General features: G+C 38.1%; 1 long non-coding RNA gene across 3 annotated transcripts in view; it reads right to left on the bottom strand.

Annotated features, from left to right (window-relative positions):
- Positions 1-2,224: 2,224 nt before the first annotated feature.
- LOC148057678 (uncharacterized) overlaps positions 2,225-22,221 on the bottom strand; it is an 82,021-nt gene continuing 62,024 nt past the window's right edge. For 2 of the 3 annotated variants that reach the window (XR_015698496.1, XR_015698495.1), the window contains exon 7: positions 20,284-21,371. This is a non-coding gene — a long non-coding RNA (uncharacterized LOC148057678). Of the gene's footprint in view, positions 2,317-20,283; positions 21,372-22,221 lie in introns of those variants that run through there. The other variant, XR_015698497.1, reaches the window with a different exon arrangement.

The following is a 22,221-nucleotide window of genomic DNA, read 5'->3' as shown; positions in this document are numbered from 1 at the left end:
GAGCTCCAATTGACTTTGCTGGGAGCGAAAAAGAACCCAAATGCCAAACTGATTTGGCTACTGCTTTAATAATGGGATTTTGCAGTATGCGCTATAATCTGTCTTTGTACAAGCTCAGCACTGGGACGACCGTGCACTCTGATGGTCTGCTTGTCTCCTGTTCAGCCAGCCCATTCTTGCTGGCCGCTGCATCCAGGAGGAGATCGACACTTGGTTTCTCTGTCTGCAGCACTGCAAGTGCTTTGGACCACAGTGAGGAAAAGGCTCTTGGATCCAAGAAAGACAACAATGTCTAATGTGGGAGTATATGAGTATCCCACACACAAGGTTTGCATTTCTCATCTGGGCACTCATATAAAAGCTTGTCACGATCTGCTGGTCCAACATTAAGGAATAAGTATTGAGCAGTTTTTACAACCCAAATTACAAATTGTATTGTACATACTGGAGCTTTATTTGGCAGAGGAGAATTATAAGGTGTTTGTGATACAATCTATATTTTGACTTATAAAGTGACTACATATCTACAGGAATAGTAAGGTGAAAGTGCTAGTGAAGGTAGAAAGCCAGAGAGTCAAGGAAGTGGACAGGAGTGCCCAGAGCTGGATGCTTTGTCCCCCCATCTGCAAGCCTGGCACCTTCAACGTAAGGAGTCTGTGGGAAGAGATGCGAGCGAGGAGGATGGAGTCAGAGGGAAGGCACCCTCATTCTCCAGAGCCCTACTATGGCTGTACAGGCCTGCTGCAATACAGCTGCAATGTAAAGGAACTCAACAAACAGAAAACAATAGCAACCTCTTCAATTGCCAGTTGGCTAAAAGGAAGAAGAAGATCAGTTTAATTTTGGACTTCTTGTAATTGAAAGCTAAAATTTTTACATGAAAATATGCAACAATATTGAAAAAACTTCCCATATGAGCAGATCATTTTTACAGAATATTTTAATTATTTGTGGCACTCAGCATCTTTGAATTTCACACCCAGAATGCTGTGACAAAGTCACTGTATTCTGGCTTCCCATAAGGTCGCATGTATTATCATCACTAAATAATAACAACAGCTGTAGTCTTACACAGATTCTCACTCTTGCTAATGAAACAACTGTAATTTCTCTAAGAAAATTGAAATAACACAATTCCTTTCCAGACAGTTTTAACTATTCATTCAAAGAACTCTTCCCCCCACAAATACCTTATCCCCTTTGCAAAGCAATGCAGTTATTGTAAATGATACAGCTCTATTGAGTGTTGTCAAGATCCCCAAATGCTGTACAAATGTTACATTAACTCTGCATGATAATTAATAATTGTATTTGTGAAGTACTATTCTTCTAAAAGGAATGATGTTTGGGGTGCTGTAAGGCACATTTCTGAAACAGAACTTAACGTTAGCCAGACTGTTTCTGCAAGGGAAGATCCGTGGAACATTCCCCTCTTTCCACCCCAGAGAACGTTCCAGTCACAGTTTGCTCTCTGGAGCTGCCAGGGTTTCCACTTCTGGGAAAAAAAAAGTAAAACTCAATTATTAATTAATACAAAAAGACAAAAAGAAGCTTGTTGCACCTTTTCACAAAATAAAAGAACCCAGAGAGGAATTCTGATTAAAAAAGAATTCTAAGTGGAATCATCACTTTTTTTATTGACCATTACTATATAGATGTGTACAAAGCAGTTTAACAGTAAGCCTCCCAAAACGATGACAAAAGAGGTAAGTATCACTTCCAGTGGTAAATTAATGTATTGTAGCATTGTGGTCATGAAGGTTATGTTATCAGTTACAGAAATCTTGTCTGCAGAGGGTATTATATCAATTGTCTTGTTTTCTTTATTAACCTCATGCAAATATGAAATCAAAGAGTGCTGATCCAGAGCTACAAAGGCCCATCACTTTCCCAAATGTGCAATAAAACCTACTTTAATTAATTTTATTATCTGTCTCCTAGAGACAGGATGAAAGGGTTAGAAAAATGTGGGTACCTCCAGTTAAAGAGGCATTTGCACGTATACAGGGAGCAACACAACCTGATAACTGCTGCCTCAGTGAGCTTGAATCAGCCATAAACTGTGTTGTGCTCACTCACGTTGCTGCAAGCCATATTAACTAGTGGCAGTGGAGAAGACTGACAGCCACAGGTAGAGCTGACTGGAAAGGAGCAAAAGTAGATTGTGGATTTGGGACCCACTTACTACATTTTAAAGTAATTATTCTTCAGTGAAGACATCATCTTCAAAATAATCTTCCCTTCAGTGGGATTCACTTTGTCTCTCCTCCAGTGAAGACAGCGGTGGGTGGCAACATTTTTGGGAACTGTTTTGGTCTATTAACAAACAGAATGAAAAGGAGATATCACAAATGAGAAAGCTCATTTCCGCAGGCTGTGCTGCCGGTCACAAATTCATTGCAAGAGGCATGATGCTATTGATATTCATGCAGAGACACTCAAAGGAGAGATGGCCAATCAGTGTGATTAAAGTGGATGAAGCAAGAAAGTAGCCATTACTTTTATCAGTAATCATTGGTGTAAACAGCAGGAGGAAAGGACAATGCTTAGAACAGGAAAATACAGAAAAGAGGACTCATGGAAGGAAATTAAATAATTGACAATTTTAAAATACTTATTAGTAAGGTTTTTTTGCTGGTCAAAACTCTCAGTTGCAGATTCATGTGGGTGCTGATGTACACATGTGTATACACAAAGTACCCCTTTCGTTAATGTATGTGGATGTTTCCTAAACTCAGTGGCAGAGGTTCCATCATATGTGTCATTTCAAAATGAGAAAAATATTATCAAAGGAATCATTAACTTCATTTTGCAAAGGAGATTACAGTAAGTTTTCTTTTGCTATTGTAGATGGAATGTTCCAGTCTCCTCTTGGAACTTCCTCTAAGTCTTGATCTCCAAGCAGAAGAGCATGATGTGTAACTATGGTGGCAATACTGGTTTGCATACATTTGCATACTGGTAGCTAAATTATTATCTGGCCTATCTCTTAGATGAACTCCAGTAAAGACGAACTTTATGAATAGAGGAGAAGTAGAGACTGGAAGTAACGGTACTGTTTGGTTTAGTCACATAGTTCGAATGTCACACTCTCTGTTCACTAATCACTAGTTTAAAAGAAAGTGTAAGCAGATGAAGAAACAAAAAGCAACTGGGCCTATTGATTTTCATACTGAACCACAGTGGAAAAAAAGAGCAGTTAAATTCCCTAACTCAATAAGAATCAACTTTTCTTCTATGGAAGAGATTTATTTATTGAGAAAATGAAATAAATCATGAAGATAAAATAACAGATCCTCAGATAGTGTTAGATGTTGACTACAAGAGAACTTACAGCTAAGGGTCTGGGCAAAAAAGTCCTGTTCTGTCTCCATTTTAATGAATATGATGTTATTCAATATTTCTTTTTTGCCTTTGAATGGTCCCTTCCAAAAATATCTGCTACCTGTACATAAAAGTAAGTTATCACACTGCTGAAACATTAGAAAATAGGAAGATTAAAGTCAGATACCCAAACAAGGGTCACAACAAGCAATTTCTGCTGCTATATTGGTCCACACTTATTCTTGTGACTTGTTCCAGTAATTTCACTGAAAATACATGTAAAGCAAGAAATATGACTTAGCATCTATAAGAACTGCAAAGTATGTCATATAGTGATTAGAAACAATCTTTTCTATCTCCAATTAGCCAGATACAATATTTTAGCATATTCTGAACAGGACTGTATGTGGCAATGCACATAGCCTGTTTGAAATGTCTCAACAAGTCTCTAGTATAGAGCCTAAGAGATGATAAAAATCTCCCACAAAATTATTTATCTGTACTGCACAGATTGAAGAAAGCTTTGTCCTTTTTATTTGGGACAGTTTAATCAGATGCCTTTGAATATGCTGGATAGAATAAAGTAAGCTTAATAAACATGCACTGGCTGAAAACTACTTTGTAATAGCTCAATATTTGTTTCCCTTTCTTTTCTTAATGCCTTTGAAAGAAACCATTTGAAGCTCTGTGGTGTCTGAACTTCTCCTGCACTGAAGTGCATATAGAGATGAGAAGAAAAGCCAAGCTGACTATTGTGATCATGCTTTTTTTTTTGGCTTGAGAGATAAGGCTCCACAGAAATCTGCCATGTGGTACTGAATTTAAGAAGATGAGCAAAGCAATGGCATGAAGCTTCAAGCTTTCAATAATGCTGTTATATTTATATGAAGATACAATAATAGTAAGGAAAAAGCCTCTGCCCCAGTAAAAAATAGAGGGACTAATCCTGTACCACTGAGTACAATGGCAGTTTTGTTATTTACCTCAGCAGAATCAGAATAATGCAGAGAGAATTCTATACTATACTAAGTTCAGTACACTCAGATATGAAGGTTAAAAAGACACTGAGTGCCAGTGTGGCTAATGCTCACATATTGAGATTTGGTAGGTTTTTATATCACTTTTTCTCTGCGCTTCAAAAAACTAAACTAAGCAGAAATAGTCAGGCCTTGGGTTTTTTCCAAATGAACCAGACTCTGATTTTGCTTACATTTAGTAAGTCATTCCCAAGCATGACTTCACTAAAGCAAATAGTTTTATCTACATTAAAAAAAAAAAATGCCTAAGATATATATGTGCATATATATACACTGTTATAGCTTTATTTTTATATGTATAACTATATACATATACAGACACTGTAAACTGAAAGTGAAATTGTTGTATATATGTTGCCCTCCTTTTAAGTTTTTTAACGTGTGATACAGTCACAGACAGTATTTTAGAAATAAACATGTTCTAGCTATAGAAAGATGTTAGTTTTCAGATCTAAAAGAATATTTTAACAATCCAATAATTCATAAAATATGTAAGCAGTCAATGAGTCAGCAGCAACTCCTTTTCCACATTGTTTGAATGATTTTGGTCAGGGATGGAAAACATACTAGAAAGGGCTAAAGTACAATACAAGACAACTTGAACTCAAAGCACTTTTCAGTCCTGTCTGTGTGTTGTCTTAAAAATTCAGCCTAAGAAATCAACAAATAAAATATTACTAAACAATAAGTAAATTAAAATTCTTCTTTATAAGCATTCTATCAACTTTCAGTTACCACTCAACTCATTTCTTTTTGTTTTAATGCAAATTGATACTGCAAAACTCGTACTGGTTTTAATGTTTCTTCACAAAATTGTGATAGAAGCAGATATAAATAATATGGCAATAGAAAGGGGTAGTGTTATTTTTCCAGTTAGTAAACCAGTCTAGTTTTGTTTAGCTACTCCTTAAGATTTCTAACTCTAGATGTATCTCCTAAAATATAGGAAATTACATTCAAACACAAGAAAAAACTTTTTTACTGTAAGGGTGATCAAGTTCTGGAGTCTCCAGTCTTGGAGGTACTCAAAACCCATCTGGACAAGGTCCTGAGCAACTCAATCTAGCTGACCTTGCCTGGAGCTGGGGCATTGGACTAGACAGTCGCCTAAGGTCTCTGCCAACCTCAGCCATTCTGTGATCTTGTGATGTTGTTTCAAAATCACTCTGGTGTGATTCAGATCATTGAATGAAAACAAACACCTTTGTTGTTTTTTGGATGGGATACATCTACTGCCACTTGAGTGTCAAGATATCAAAGTCAAAGCTAGTCACCAATGTTCACCTTCTGGAGAGAAACAGGCAATTCATTATATCTAAAGATTATAGCAAAGACTGGTTAGGTGAATAAAGATACATTCCAGAGGTGCCTATTTCTCTTATTAATTCTAAAATCTGACATGAAATCAAATGAGCTCCAGCCATTTTCAGTGGGTTTTAGCTACAAGTCAAAAAGAGGCTCCATAGTCAACAAGAAGTGAACCAAAACACAGCTTCTAAAAATTTAGGCAAAACAAAATTTTGAATAGCCAAGGGAAAAAAAAAAGTGAAAACAAATAAAAATGGGTCGCAAACACAAAATTTGGGCCTCTGTTGCCTGTGTATTCTATATTGTTGCTATTACTAGTGTATTAAAGCGTACAGGACATGTTTGTGGGGTTGGAAGTAGGAAGATGATTGGAATGATTTTATTTCATGATCTCAACATCAGGATGATATTAACAACCAACACTATACTGCATTTTCACGCATACAGTTCGCAACTCATAACCTACTCCCTTGTGAAATTAGTAATCAAATTACACAGGTTTCTGAGGATGCTAGTTTTATGCAGAAAAGCAACTGGTGGGCTTAGAAGAAATACATGTATAGAGAAATGGCGGAGGGATGTTTTGTTGAGAAAGAGGTGCAAAATTGGTTTGTGGAAGCAGGGTCTCCTTTACTTCAGCAATCGGGTATACAGGAAGTGGGAAGTATCCATGGGATATAAGGGTAAGCTTACTTCAGAGCCCCTCTCCCAAATTCATGGTGGCTGTATATGCAGAAAAATGGGTTCTAAAATAAACTTTCCCTTATATTACCTGCAGAGGTGTATGAGCTTTAGTTTTGCTTAAAGGAGACATTAGAAGGTTTTTGGGGTGGTTGTGCATAAGTCACATGTAGTGCGTATGAAACTAATGCAAAAAAGAACTGAACGTATAATTTTATAACGTGAACAAAATCAGACTGAATCACTACTTCCTGCTGACAGATTTCTTGCCTGATTGAATTTGTTTTCCATCACCTGTCCAAGAAGTTTTGCATTTTTTGTGAACCATGCAAATATAGTTTGATTTCTGTGTGCCGATTCCAATATCCATAAGCCAAATAACACCTTACCCTATAAATGGTCCCACTACAATGGATTATTAGCAGAGCAAAATGTTATAAGAATATCTATGTTACAATCTGAAGGTTTGACATACAGTCAATGACCTTTAATCCTGGGGGGTTTTGATGCAGAATCACAAATGGGTGCAGTTTTTATCTTGGTCAAGAGTGGGCAGAAGACTGTTTCTGTTAAATTAGCCAGACCACATAAAAGCAGAGTCTATGCTCATTTTATGTTCATTGTGGATCAACAAATAGTACCTGATTTGCCACAAAATTATAATAGTGTGGACAGACTTAATCTCACCCACATTCTTCTGATAAAAAATAAACATTTTCTTATTAACAACTTTGAATAAGCAAATGGAACTCTTACCATGTGAATACTCATGCAGTTATATGTGTTAATCTTGGACCCTTAAATTGTATTTATTTTACTGCTGAGCACCAGCCTGTTTGCAAGCTGCCAACACAACTCAGCCAGAGTGGACACTGCTACCCAAGGAGAAGAGGATGAAGGTTGGAGACGAGAGAAGGTCTGAGCTGTACCTTCAGCAACCACCTCAAATATGCTTCCTCAAGCTACCATCCTATTTTGGCTTAGCCCTTTCTGTATCAGAATCTATGAATTTATTTGCTGTTGATTGTCAGGGCTGAGGGCACCCACGGGTCTCCCTGTCCTTGGCCAGCCCCCTGGGCTTCCCCCACCTCACTCATGGCCCAGGACCCATTTCAGCCCCCCAGGGCTGTCAGTCCCTGCTGCCGGTCTCAAGCTCCGCACAGCCCTGCCCTGCCTGGCGATGGGCCCTGCCAAGCTGAGCCCACCTGTGGGCCAGCGTCGCAGCCTGGGCTGGCCCGGCCCTGTCCCAGAGGAGATGCCCGATGCCCAGGGCTGGGGCTGCCCCTGCTGCCCGACGGCTGCCCTGCTCCTGGCCGGGCTGGAACAGGCCCTGCCTGCCAGGCCCTGTGGACACATTTCTCCCCATGCATTGTTGATGAACCGCTCACTTCTTGTTACTTATTATTTGTGGTCATCAAAGGTGCATGGCATCATTGCTCCTTTGTGCCTGGATGACAAACTGTAAAAAGAACAAAGTTTGTCATTAAAAAAAGAGAGAAAGCAAATATTAAATATGACCTTCTTGCACATAAATAATGCCTTTGGTGTACAAACAGCCACTGTCCCTATGGAGAATCACCTGACCTCAAGCAGTCACATGAATAAAATGCCATTGGGAAAATAATGTGAAAATAAGTACAGAGAAGAGCAACCCAGGTGGCTGAACCCGAACAACTCTTTGAAGCCTACCAGAGCACCCGCTCCCCGGAGCCGGAGCAACACCCACAGGCCAGCGGCTCACATACCAAAGAGCATCTGTCCCAAGGGCAGCCAGTCACTGGCAGGTGACTGCTGCTTTTCTATAAAACACGTTTGTACAAGGTATATTGAGTACACCACTTCAGGTTCTCGAGCTCTGTCTCTGCTCACAGAACTGCTTTCTGTATCTACAGATAAAGAAAGTATATTTTGGCTGCCAAGATGTGTAAGATGTTCAGTACATAAGGAACATTTTTTACTTCCATCCACCTTGGCATTTTACACACGGAAGTTTTAGAACAAGACTCCTTTTTAAAAGGCAATATCCAGTGAATATTTACAAGGAAAAGAGAACATTTGCTAAACTTGTTTTCAAATGTTTTTAATGAGGCTACATAAACCACTCATGTTTTCAGCAAGGCAAATATATCTGATGGTACACAGAATTTATAAACACTGAAAATGATCAGGAAATTCCAAACTGAAAGAAACATCCATTTCTTTGCAGGTGAAACCCAAAAAGTAAGTTTTTGGCATGTTTATAGTACCCTCTGATGGAAGTAAGAAGCATTACAACTCCTCCACAACATTTATTTCCTTAACTGTAAAGATAGCAAAGATACATCCGTGTACCTTTTGCAACTTCATACACAGCTGAAATAAAAATTGTTTTAAGAAAGCTTAGAAGCTTTGTACACAGACACACACAAAATTTTAGCCAATAGAATAACTTCTTATTTAGGCCTGGCTTTCTCAAGAAAGAAAACAAAACGTAATATGACTTCTTTCCAGCTAATCAGGGAGAAACCTTCCCAAAGATACACAGTTCTGTTCTTTTCATTTTATACCATAACTATCTTTATTTCTGTTTCACAGGAATTAGAAAAAACATGGTATTTTTAAAATTCTGTTTATTAGATTACCTGTCATTATTCATCCCATTTGTTTGTTCAGATGAGTCATTAATACCCCTCAGAAACACAGGTCAAAATTGCAGAATGTCAAGGGATTTTTATAAAAATGTAAATAAAAATTATCAGAGAATTAGCTTTAACAGTCAGTATTACTTTTAAGGTTTAAAATATCAAAGCAAATTTGCCATAATTTTTTTTTCCTTCTCACTGACTCATAAAACAGTTGAAAATTAACTTTCATCACTAATTGGCAGATCATTGAGAAAGTATTTTACATATCAACATTAGAAGGGTGAATATTTTTGAACTCTGACTAAAGCTCTATTTCAGTGTTTAGCAAAGCTTTCTTTAAGAGAAACTGTTAGTGCATTACTTTTATTTGATTGTAGTGAATAGGCCCTATTCTACAAAGCATTCAAATTGTTGCCTAAATCTTTTTTCTCTAGGAAAATATCATAAATGGATGACTAAATATCACTAAACTACTGACAGTTATGAGCAACAGAAACTTTAAACATATTGCTAATTGTTGTTGAATTAAGAACTTGTTATATTTATAACAAACAATAAATATCTGAAATTTTTTAAATCCAGTTCAAGACTAGTTAGAGTGAAGGAAATCATTTGCTTTTGATTTGAGCTCATACCTCTTCCAAAAAGCATTGTTATAGTTATTACATTGGGAAATGTACATCTATTTACCCACAAGACACTGAGAGAAAGCAAAAAACGTGTCTTTTACTCACATTCACATATTTCAGCTTCATAGTGGGCAATCATATGAATTGAAAGAATGACCTTTATACCATCATTTGTCAGCCTTTAGGGTGAGAGTTCAAATAAACCAAAGATAACAGTTTTAGTGTTGTGGCCACAACAACATACTGTTGGCCAGAATGCCCCTCCTACTCTTGCCTGAAAAATAACAAAGAAAATCTACATCAGGATTTTCTAAAGGTATTCATTGCATTACTGAGATGGTCTAGTAGCTCACCACTGTTTAGTACAACAATTTGGCTGATCTCTCAGTAAGCAAATACACCAAAATGACTATTTTTAAATTGCCATGTGTTCGTTTTCTGCTGGCTTAGTGAGCAGACTCAGCTCCTCCAGGAACCTGACAAGCACCAGGAATGGTGCAAGGGAAGTGGAAGTCTGGGCCTAGGAGTAGGGGAGAGGGCAGTAGCCAGGCAGTAGCACAGGAGTGAGCTGTTAGGTCAGCCAAAACACATTGTTAAATTCACCTTAACAGAGAATTGCCCATCAGCATATATCCTCCTCCATGTTTATATTGCAAAGATTACACTGTGAGATCTCTGAGAGGAAAGATCAATCAAAATATGCATCCTGCGTGCTCACCTAATCCATTTGTAGGTCAGCAGAAAAAGGGAAAGACACTGAAGATTTACTTTATGTTATTAAGCACAGTTCCGTGAAAAATACCGTGACAGAAAATAAAGAAGTAGGTGAGTGATCAAGTTCTTTAAGACATGGTCAGCAAAACTGCATTAACAGGAACAGCTATATTAGAATTAATGAAAACTGAGAATGCAGAAACCCTGGGAGCTCTGGAGTTCCTAGAAAAGGTAGAACTGTGACTTTATTCAGTCAAGCTCAAGTCATTTAATCTTGGTTATGAATTTATCACCATAGAATGTACATGTCTGGAAAGTTAAATGAAGGAGATACATTGTCTGTGGAAGGGCTTGTAAAGACCTTAGCAGAACTAACCCACTGAAATCTATGAGTAGAAATATTTGGAAAGGCTCATAATTTTCAGTTATATGATAGGCATGTAAGAAAAGGGGTTACTATATTGAAATGCCACCTAGGCTAGAGAATAGATCTGCTGCTTCTCTTATATATTTCAGTTATGAATGTGTGTGGAAGCCACAATTATCACTGAAGCTCCATTACTCTAGGTCCTGTACAAACATGTCATGGACTTGAAGAATGTGAAGCATTAATAAACAAGATGTTATAAAATTGGGACAAAGGAAGCGTTTTCCCCGTTTTACAGATAGGGGAATAAAGTAGACAGTTTGAATTTGTTCAAGGTTGCAAAAGATATCTGTGGCAAAGCTAGGAATTTTGTCATAAATTCATGAGTGTCATTAAAATGAATCTTATGTTATAGCTTATTACAAACATGTTATACAGGTATATACATGTTGACGTCAAGTTGAACATGAGCCAACAGTGTGCCCTGGCAGCCAGGAGGGCCAACTGTGTCCTGGGGTGCATCAAGCACTGCATTGCTAGTCACTCAAGGGAAGTGATTCTCCAGCTCTACTCTGCACTGGTGCAGCCTCATCTTGAGTACTGTGTGCAGTTTTGGGCACCCCAGTACAAAAAGGATATGAAGCTATTAGAGAGTGTCCAGAGGAGAGCCACAGAGATGGTGAAGGGTTTAGAGGGGAAGCCGTACAAGGAGTGGCTGAAGTCACTTGGTCTGTTCAGCCTGGAGAAGAGGAGACTGAGGGGAGACCACATCACGGTCTACAGCTTCCTCATAAGGGAAGGAGGAGGGGCAGGTGCTGATCTCTTCTCCCTGGTGACAAATGATAGGATCCAAGGGAACAGCAGGAAGATATGCCAGGGGAGGTTTAGGTTGGACATTAGGAAAAGGTTCTTCACCCAGAGGGTGGTGGAGCACTGGAACAGGCTCCCCTGGGAGGTAGTCACAGCGCCAAGCCTGACAACATTCAAGAAGCATTTGGACAACGGCCTCAGATACATGGTGTGAATTTTGGGGTTGTCCTATGCAGGGACAGGAGTTGGACTCGATGATCCTTGTGGGTCCCTTCCAACTCAGGACATTCTATGATTCTATGATTCTATGAGGTAATTCCTTTTTTAATAGCAAATTCCTTTAATGTTGCAGTTCTACCCTGAGTAAGAATAAAGGAATTATTCCTAATAAGCTCAATAGGATTTAGATCAGACTGCTGAAAAGTCCACCAGTAAAAACATACTCTCTTAATTTCACAGATTGCTAGAGAACAGTTTCATTGACATGTATTGAAATTGCAGTCTAAATAATGAATAAGGGCACACGTAGGTCTAAGACTGTTAAAAGAAAACTGTTTATAGGCATTCACAGTGGAGAACTGAGTTTCATGAAATTGATTAACAGGTGTGCTGCTTCTGAAATAAGTGCCACAGTTTATAATATATCCCTTAAAATTTTCATGTAATGTACAGTGCATAAAATCAAAATGAATATATACCATTGTGGTGTATTCCCCTGGCTCTTGGTGTTGGTATGCTGGTATAACTGGCATCTGCCAGTTCCCAACATAAATGCCAGTTAAAACTATCTTGGAGAAATAGTTATGTAAGACTTCAGCTTTTACAACTCAGAAGTCAAAAGATGATTACTTATTTATCTGAAGAAAAGGATAAGTTTTAGCCATCCAACTAAGAGTGACATTTTTTATCTCCTAAGATCTGAGAAAATTCTTGGTCAAGGCTTTTAGACTGGATGCTTACAAGTCACCTGCGTCACATAATGAAACACAGAGACAGCCATTTGTTACAGTAAGGCCATGCAAGGGAAAATTCTTTAAAAGGACCTATTTTCAAAACATAGTTGTCTAGATTTTGGAAGTGATGTTAATCTCCAGTACAGGTCCCCTCTTTTTTGTTATCCATATTTGAAGATTTAGGCTAAACTGTAACATATGGTAACATGTGTGTTACCAAAAACATATGTGCAAACCAAAAGAAGTCTTGGAAAATAAAATAAGGCACTGTTGCAGTCAGTGAAAAGGGAAGAGGGAAGAAATGATTACTTATGGCTAACAGAAAAAAATTTGTTGAAATAATAGGTACAAAATTGGATCATAAAAAGTTCTCAGGATTTGGTGTTGTTCAAAACACATGGTAAAAAATGAGAATCGGGCTTTCACAGGTTTATAACCTACTACAAAGTTGTATAAATAATACACTGAGAACTGGAACCAAAGGAAATCTAGATGGAGTATGTGTGTGTTCTTACAGTGAAGACAAGACTACCCAGCAGATAAAAATACTGGATGTCACATTCTGATTGAAATACAAAGGGAGTGTCCTAGTCTCTCATCTGAAAAACAGCTTATGAGCAAGCGAAGAAAATAAATAATATAAAACAAAGGAGAGATTGAAGGTTTGGAACAGAATCAAATCATCAAAGTATGAAAAAAAGAAAGAAAATATACTTTTTTCATTTTACATTCTTCAACCATTAATCTGTTTTTCTAAGAAGAATAACAGTGGGGTGATTTCTTGTAGCATTATGTTTGGATTTTTAAGAAATCCAATGAGTGTTTGAGAAAAAGACAGCAAAAGTCAGGTCCCCAAATCACAGAAGAATATTAATGAAATCAGCTCTGCACCACCATTCACCTTTATAGACATCTAAATGCAATTAGTATCATATTTGGATTGCAAAGTTCTGGAGGTACCTGGATATAGGATTCCATGGATGCTGACACCACCCATGATTAAATCTAGCGGCTGGAGGTAATGGTATACACCCTTTTTTGGATAAGATTTATGAAATACTTCTTCATAGTCTGTGAAAAACTAATGGAAGAAAACCTATTGTTTGTAGACTTCAATTTCTTATACAGGTTCATGATCTTCACTAGAAAGTAGTTAGCAGGTTAAATTTTCTGAAGGCAAGTTTTAAAGGTGATATAGCAAAAGGTATCATTTTACATCTGTTTTTACTGACTATGTGCAGAACAGAACTATCTCCAGTACATCCCTGCCCTTTGGTCTAAAGGATATATTCCTCTCTCTCCCTCTATAAAAGGCCCTGAGTGCCAAGTCTGAACTGCGTCTCTCCTTTAGGAAGAGATCAGCATAAGGCAAAGAAAGCAAAATTTGTAGGGTCCATCTATACCAGTAAGCTGAACAACACCAGAACACAAACTAATGCATGGACAGGGCATCATCAGTAGTTTTAAACTGCTAGCAAGCTTCCTGGCTTGGTTTTGGCCTGCACTAACTGGTGTTCTGCAAGGCAATGTACGGACACAAGTCAGGAGAGATCACAGACTCTATAGCATGGTGACTCATAGAGATTCATCTATGGACAGATTATTCTGACTTATGAATTATTTTTGGCTACGGTTTTTAGGTTTGCTTTTGGTTTTGTTTTTACTTTTAATCTGATATGATATGTACAAAGAGTGATATTAACAGTAATCAGAAACCTGTGCTGCTGGTGGAGAAAATTAATTGGGTCTATTCCTGAGCTTGTTCCTAGAGTGCAAATTTAGACTGGCCTAAGCATTTTGAGAAGAAAATAGACAGGCACCAAAAGTGCAGAGTTCCATGTAGTTACTTGCATTATTTGTGTTCAAGATTTTGCTTTCCATTTTCAGCAAAATCTGATACGAGGAGTGCCAGTCAGATCTTAGACTTTGGGATCAAGTGTCTTACTGACCTCCCGAAATATATGTGAAATGTATCTCCGACAAACTGTTTATGTCACATACAATCAGATATTCAGTTTGGAGCTAGGCTGCTAGAAGGGAAACTGAATGAAGTATCCCATACCACAGCAAATGTAACAGAATCCATTGGATCATAGGAGAACCTGAACAGATTAACAAAAGAACAACAAAGAAAGGGAGCTCAGAAAGTGGAGTAACGTATTCCACTAAGAATCAGCTAAGAATACATCTCTGTTTCACATACTTAACACCTCTGACATTCTTTAAAATGTTGGGAGAGCACATTAGATTAGCCTTCTGGGTACATTTGTCTTGTGTGACCGGCACATAGGAAGCAACTAATCCAAGTCATATTGTTTTTCCTCCATGAGACTGCTGATAAACTCTCCATTAGGACTGCAAACGCCTCTAGGCTCTGTCAGTCTCATTGTTATTTAATCCTAAATGAAGTATGTCTTATCAATTCATTCCATGCCATGACCCTGGTCAAGGTTACATGAGGGTCTAGCTATAAAAGAGCAGGAGGTAGCAAAAAGCATTATTTTTCCTTGACAGACTAAGAAAGCAGTGATGTGCACGGATGTAAAAATTCTTCACTGCAAATACATTTCCCCAAATATGTTCCATTTACTCACTAAGAGAATATTTTCATTCTTCAATAACATTTTAAAATGCTGGAACATCATAGTAGGTTTTTTCTTTCCTGTACTTTTTAAAGATGAGATTAAAGCAAGGATTTTATCTTTTTTAGTAAATCCTGTTTATGGGAAATCTATTTAAATTAATGCCACTCTTTTTCCAAATGTCTTTTAGAGTGAAAGAAGAAAGTGAGTCACATGGCAAAATTATCCTGCATGCTATTATCAGTGGAGATGAGCCAGCCCTCCTACTGTTTGTTGATGCATCTGTCTAGTGAAGAGGGGAAAAAAAGAGAAGAAAAAATCCCTACTCTGGGGAACTGATCAGATAGTTTTACAAACACAATAGTTTGTAAAAACCAAGAACTAGATAAAAATTACTTCTTGGGAAGTTTGTAACGTTGCTGCAGCCCCGCTATATGCTTTCCCCTATGGCAATGAAAGTCTAAGCAAATCTCTATTTGTATGTTGTGTTTCCTGATTAATCAGCCATCAGGTGCAAAAAAACACCACTATACTTGGGGTAAGCTGGTACACCACCCATGAAGTATAATAAGGCCTGTAAACTGCTAAACTGTTGCAACTTCTAAGAATACTGTCACTTTCTGCTACAGGGGAAAGCTACAACACCTTTTATTTCATAGGCTTCTGGGCTAAATTGCCACTTACAAGCTGCGGGATTATGATCAAAGGTGTCAGCAGGATTTCACCAGGGGTACCTACTTTGTGTTAAACTACCTTGCGCAACCTTGCTGACTTGTGCAACCAAACAGAAAACACAATAAAAGTTGTTTAGTTCAAGTGATGTTGCTAGTTTCAACGTCTCTTCTTAATTTAGGTTTAGGTTATGCTGTCCTTCATAGGTGGACTTCAGTACTCTTCCTACCTAGTATAAGCTTCAATTTGTTAGTTGAATGTTGGCCAACAATTTAATTTATTCCATGCTCCTAAGTGACAAAGCTCTGTCAACAAGAAAAATGAAGAGAACTAAAAGAGAGAGGTCATGCTAGGGAAAAATATCTAAAATGAACATTTTGCCAAAGTACATATTCAGTTTGAACAACTACCTAGTTTAGAATCTTTGGCTGTCCTGGCAATGTCTTACTAGCATGAACAAGTGGAAAATTATATCAGAATCAGAGCCCTGTGAATCAACCAGTCTTGCGAGTAAAGCAAAGCTTTATACAATCTGACATTTGAATAGCAAGTAGTTCATAAAATGAACTGTTCTGAAAAAAAAAAAAAATGTTTTGAACGAAAAAAACATCTAAAAGCACCAGGGGGTCATAATAACTGATTCATCAGATCCTTGTGCTTCTGAAAAATCAACTATCAGGGTCAAAAAAACTCTACCTGTATTGGGCCTGTGACTGACAGAGGACCATGACATTCCTATTAGGGAGATGGGATCAAATTGTAACTCCTTGTCCTCTGTTGTCCTTCCTTCTTCAATCCTTATTTATCAAGCCAACCAAATTTTGCCTCCAGACTCACTCTTTGATCACCTACTTTACAAAGAAGGCATGGAAGATCTATTTAATCATGTTTCAGTGGTAGATCCCTATCTGTGCACTCTTAATACTAGGTCCTTTGTGAATGACTATTATGAAAGTTCAGCTGTCCAATGGAGTTTTGGGCACTTGAATGGTATTTTATCTATGCCAAGGAATGAAGCAGTGGAGTTATGGACTGTTATGACCACATGGCACAACACAGCATCAGGTAGGCTCAACCAGTCTAAGTCAGGAAAACCCACAAGTGGCAATCACACAATGGTCTGTTAGCAGGTTTTACTTACTTGGGTGCAACAACTAGTTCATGAAAAGGGAACGTCAGGGAGGACACACTGGAGAAGGATGTTCCTCTTTGTCTGACACTCTGTTGTCAATAAATATTCATGTACTGTCTAGCTGCTTTCTAGGAAATCTTATTTAGGGAAAATAACTATCTATAACAACACACCACTGTACAGGGCAGCCTCAGAGTTCAGAAATCCTGTAAACCTTGTATTTGTTGACACATCATAATACAGCATAAAAACAAAAAGAAGAGTTGGCACTACGGCAGTTAAATGCATATAAATACTTTATCTGTGTATTGATTTATTGCAGGAGATTCTTCCATGCATGAATCAGAAACGGTCAGTTTAAGGGAGGCCCAGGACTGGCAGAGCCAGAGGGCTTGCAGGGTGGGAAGGAACTGGAAGAGCGCTGTCAAGACCCAGTAATGGGTCTTGCCTTCCTTCTGCTTATCTGTCAGCAGCTTTATCAGCCCCTCACATACTCGAACACTTAAAAAAAAAAGCAAATAAAAATATAACATAAAGAGAAAAGTTAAATGACTAATGAAAAGACAGTGGTCAATCAAGAAATGGTTTTGATGTTGTGCAGTATCATATAATGATGAAACTATCAAAGCTGTTCTTTTTAAAAAAAAAGAAAAATGTAAATTGTTCTATCTCAGCTCTTCAAACAGACAAAAGCAGTGAGAAAGCAGTATAGTAATGTCTGTACTATGTAGAAGACAGCAATAATAGCAAATCTGCTACTACCAATTTTTTGTTTTAATTAAGATATTTTACAAACATAATTAAATGAATTGAATTGTTCTGAAAAGAATTGTTTTGAAGAAAAAATAAAAAAGGTAAAAAGCCTCAGACGGTCATAGTTATATCCTTTCTTGCTGCTAGTTATATAATCAAAATTCAGAAGTTTTTTCCCTTGAAAGCACCTGTGTCCACGGTAGGCACACACAGAGCAATAACTATTGTTACAAACAAAACTTGCTTAGCCATAGGTGGACACATTTTTTGAGCTAGCTGCCTGATATATTCACAAAAGTTTTGTATATGCATATATAATTGATATCACATCAAAATCTAAATTCTTTCATGCAAATGGATATCTACCTAAGTGAAATAAAAAAGTGCGACTATAAACAATGTTTGATTCTAATATAATACACAAAATATCTGTCTCTAAGGACAAAGTTATTGATTTCCTAGAAACAGAAAATCAACACTGCTTCTTTGTCTTTTAGACTTACAGCATTACACAAGGGATGAATTAACTCTGGTGCATCTCTCTGTGTGTATATGTATATAATTAATATTTAATAACATGGAAGATGAGCTCTAGTGACTCTTGTTGCAACAGTTTAAGAAATTACCGCCCATGTCTGTTCCAAAGCTATCCTGGAGGACTCTACCCTAATTGCAGAGTTGTCGGAAGAAAATATGTGCCTGAGCTGCAGGAGCTCTAGCGCAGTCAGATGCCTTCAATCCCACCTTTATCAACGGTCCATGCTATGATGCCAGAGTGGAGAGGTCCTGAGGCATACATACATACTCCTTTCTGCCAGTTCTCTTACGAAGACATAACCTGCGGCAGATGTGTGAGTATAGACAGCTAAGTTGAAAGACAGAAACAAAATTCTTTAAAGGTCTTTTACCATAGCCCTTAGAGGAAGTTTCAAAATATCTCTCTCCCTTAAAGGTTAAGTCTAGATAAATACATAAGAAGATGTATAACAGTATTTTGAGAGAAAATATTATTTATTTTTAAGAAAAAAATCCTTCTCATTCCTTTCATAGATTGGATCCAGAGAACGTGTCCACACTGTACTCTGTGCTTTCTGCTTAGTTGGTTAGTTATTTATGCACAGCTCAGGTTGGCAGTTTTGTGTCCATATGGCAGAAATAGTTGAAATTGCCATTGCTTAATCATACACAATTATATCTAAATATAAGCCTAGAAAGTTAGTGGCTGTGTTAAGGGAGCAGCAACCACCTAAGCATTCACACACCATCCAGGGAGTCGCACACGCACCACCTAAGATTTTAACTGCTCAGACCGGAGTCCCTTCACAGCAGGCAGCTCCACTGAGCTGACAGGAGCCCCTTTTTGACTCCTTGCTCACACACACAGTCACCCTCGGGTGCTTTCTCTCCCCTCAGGTTTGACCCTAGGTTTCTCCAAAGCAGAGTCTCTGACATGACATACGCCAGGCGAATTTATTGAGTGGTATAGCAGTGAAGAGCAGCTCGAGCTGGGTGCCTCTGGGGAGGGACCTGAACAAAGAAATCCCTGGGCAATTATACCCTTACAGTTTAAGTTCCCCTCTCCTCATGTGATGGTTTGGTCCAATAGTAATATTTGGGTCTGGGGTCTTCTTGTTCCTTATTGGATCCTTTCCCTGTCTCCAGGCAGGACATTCCTTTTCTTATCTTGAATAGTTGCCGCTTTTGCCGGTGGTTTCGACTCCCTTATCTTCCTGGGTTGCACTGGTTTCAGGGCCTTCCTTCATGTGGCTAAGTAAGAGTTCAGCACGCGGTCAGCGTACCTAGGTGAAAGTTCACAGCTTGCAGTCTAAGGCTTCGACAGGTCTTTGGATTCCTATTTCAGCTAAAAAGTGACTTCTACAACAGGCTGAATATTGACATCAATCCAGGATTGGTCTGGATTTAGTTTCAAAATTTGGTCATGTAAAGGGTATGATCCAATTTCAGACCAACATTAGAAATCCATAAAAGTAAATATAAAGGCTGTAAGATGCCCAAAGTTGAAGTACAGGAAAAGAAAATTAAATATAGATCAGCAAAGGAGAATAAGAAAAGTAGGAAAGTGAGAGCAATGCACAACCAATGTTTGAGACTTTGGGCTGTTCCTTAGGAAAAATGTTTGGATTTTGTTTGTTTGCTTGGGTTTTCTAACCTCCAGCAGGCTGCAGAACATCCAGTTTGCAACTCCAGCAAGCAGATTGTTACATGCTGTTTTCAAATGCTCATATAGTGTATCGCAGTGTTCAGACAGTCTGTTCAAAGTGTAAAGAACAGACAGAGTCGTGACGTGGTACCCACAAATCAAAGTGAACCCTCCTTTCCAAATATCTCCTTTCATCTTTCATTCACTCATTACACTCAGGAATACCACTAGCACACAGGGAATATATTTATTATCTACTTTAATTTAGAGAAGGATTTATGGGTAATGGATAAAGTTAACTCTTACAAACCTAAGTTAATATTTTCTTTCTCTTCATTTCACATTATTAAAACCTTAATAAGCTGGTAGAACAATTTCTCTCATCCCAGCTGGAGGCAAATGTAAAAAAGTATTCTTTTCCCATATAAGTTCAGGTTTTTGTCTTTCTTGAGGTTTTTTTCTTTACAAATAGCATCAACATAGTCTTAAGAAAAAAGACTGCTATTTTCTATTTTCAGAATTTCAGCACATTTCTGGAAAGAACAGACTAATTTCTGAGAAACATTTTAACACTGGCAACAAAAAAATCTGAAAATTCAAATATTCTAACCTTAAGATGCGGAATGCAGAAATTTCACATGAATCTCAGGCCTTTTATAGGAATTGCTGCATCTCAGCTGGGCACAGCTGTTAGGAAATGTATTTCTATGGAGCTATTTTATACTAACAAGGCTCTGCCATGAGTTTGGAGTATAACTAAAGTTGCCTCAAGGAAGCACTAATTAGAATTTCCTTCATTTTTCATTCATTTTCCTTAATTTCTTTCATTTTTCCTTCTCCAATTTGTTTTTCTTTGTGCTTTACCTGCTGTCATATTGTAGTACTTTCTTCAGCTCTGTTTCCATTAATAATTATCTTATGTGAAATCAATAGCAAATACTGTTTTAAAAGCTTAGAGTGAAGAGAATCAGCAAAACTGGCTGTTAATCACAAGCATATTTTGACAAATCAGCATCTTCTAACAAAAATTAACCTAATTAAATACATGCAACTACTATTTTGCCCACTTCTAAAGCAGAACAAAAAAGGGATTTGCAAGCTACAGCTGCTACATGGTATTTCTTCCATGCCATTGTGGAAGTTTTGGTGTTTGTTAAGGTGGGAAGGCCTACCAGCAACAAGAGAAAAAATGAGAATGAGACACTGCAGCGAGCGAAAGCACAAGGAATTTGCAAACCACTGATGTGTTCATTATTTATGTATTTTAAAATGTCCACATAAACCTCCAAGTCATTTAAATGGGTCAAGGCAAAACAAGGAAGAGCTCTGTACAGAAAAGACTAAAACATCTAAACAATCTAAAATCATATACATCAGAGAATAAACTGTAGGAGAGGCTAATTTAGGTTCACTGAAATATACATTTTATTAATCTTATATTGTCACTTAGCAGCAAGTGTGGGTTGCTCCAAAGGAAAGGTGAGCCAGAAGCCACAGGTGATGGCAAATCAGGCAGGAGTAGCATCCCATAAGACCCAAACAAGAAGAGCAGCAGGTCTGATGATAACCAGCATCATCAACCCGTCCAGTGATCTCCAGACAAGTCCTTAGGGATGAGGTAGGCCTGTAGTCAAGACAAGGCAAGTCAGGAAAGGCAAGGTCAGGATCAGCAAGGTGCAAGGCCAGGTCCAGGCATACCTACAGCATAGCTCAGGCAAGGAGCAAGCCTGAGCTTAAATGCAGGTCCTCAGCCAAGGGCAGATGTTGCATGGGTGAAGATCCCAGATAAGACTTCTTACAGATCTTTCTCACAAAGCTCATTTCACAAAAGCCTGATCCAAGTTTACACAGTGGCACCATATCTGAGAAGGCCTTGAAGACTGTCAGCTAAACTGCTAGGAGCGGGGAAGAGGCTGTAGGGTCTGCTAGTGCACTCAGGGCCATGGCACAACTCCTGAAACTCCTGCTGCTGGGTACAATACTCCAAGTTCAACAAGTGTCACTATCTAAGACCCACTTGATTCCTAGGGTGCTATTTGGAGGCAACTGCGAGTGACTCCCCAGAGACTCCCATACCACCCATTGATACTCTTTGAAGTGCTCTGCTGACTTCACCAGCATTAAACCTGCTAGAGTTAGAGGCAAAGATTGTTGAAAGCGTCCTATTGAGGCATGCCAAAACTCTGAAGATATTACTCTGCTACACAGAACCTTAGTGAATTACAGGATTTCTAAATTTAAATTTAAATTTCTAAATGTATATCTCTAAATTCTTCCTGAAGGAAAGTTAAGAAAAGTTTATCTCTTGGTAATGCTATGTATTTAGAGATAGACCCTTGCAAAGTGATGATGCAACACTGTGAATCAACAGACGGAGAGAAGAAAGGGCAAATCACAGGTAGATAGAGATGGGAAAGTCATAATTAATGTTATATGTTCACAGCTGAAAAATTATTCTCTAATCTCAGTTTCCA

The sequence above is a fragment of the Nipponia nippon genome, unplaced genomic scaffold (genome assembly GCF_047370975.1).
Source record: "Nipponia nippon isolate SJK-2023a ecotype South Korea unplaced genomic scaffold, ASM4737097v1 scaffold_1, whole genome shotgun sequence".
In the NCBI taxonomy this organism is placed as follows: Eukaryota; Metazoa; Chordata; class Aves; order Pelecaniformes; family Threskiornithidae; genus Nipponia; species Nipponia nippon.
This window is presented reverse-complemented; position numbering and strand designations above follow the sequence as displayed.